This window comes from Pseudogymnoascus verrucosus, assembly GCF_001662655.1.
Source record: "Pseudogymnoascus verrucosus strain UAMH 10579 unplaced genomic scaffold scaffold_108, whole genome shotgun sequence".
Classification (NCBI taxonomy): domain Eukaryota; kingdom Fungi; phylum Ascomycota; class Leotiomycetes; order Thelebolales; family Thelebolaceae; genus Pseudogymnoascus; species Pseudogymnoascus verrucosus.
The window spans coordinates 1-563 of record NW_017263759.1 but is presented as its reverse complement, the minus strand read 5'-3'; positions in this window follow the sequence as shown (position 1 = coordinate 563).

Here is a 563-nt window from a genome sequence, read left to right as displayed (position 1 = left end):
AAGTCGTGGCCATACCGGCTCAATGGCCATACCGGCTTTTAGTACCTTTACATACAAGTTTGTATGTAATGATACTTACACTTACAAAAATCAGAATATTATAACTCCTTTAATAAAAATGCTAGAGTATGTCCCTCTTATATATAGAAACTTTAAACTATTGTATACTATATATAAAAACGCTAATAGCACTAGCTTCTTTTTGCATAAACTATTAAAGATTTTAACTTTTATCATATAAAAATTTAGTATGGCAAATCTAAAACTGTTAATAACTTCCTTATAACACTAGCTTATATGCTAGTGTTTTTAATTATAAGGTATAGGTATATAAAGACTCTTTAAATAAGAGGGTTAAGTCCTACTATTTTTATTACAAAAGTTATTAGGAATTCAATTGTAGGTCATGTGATGTAAATGTGACCAACTTTTGGTGGGGTCGGCAAATGAGCCGGTATGGCCATTGAGCCGGTATGGCCACGACTTACGTTAAGCCCTATAAAGCCAACATGTGCGTTAACGTAGGTCATGGCCAGACCTGCTACATGGCCAGACCTGCTACC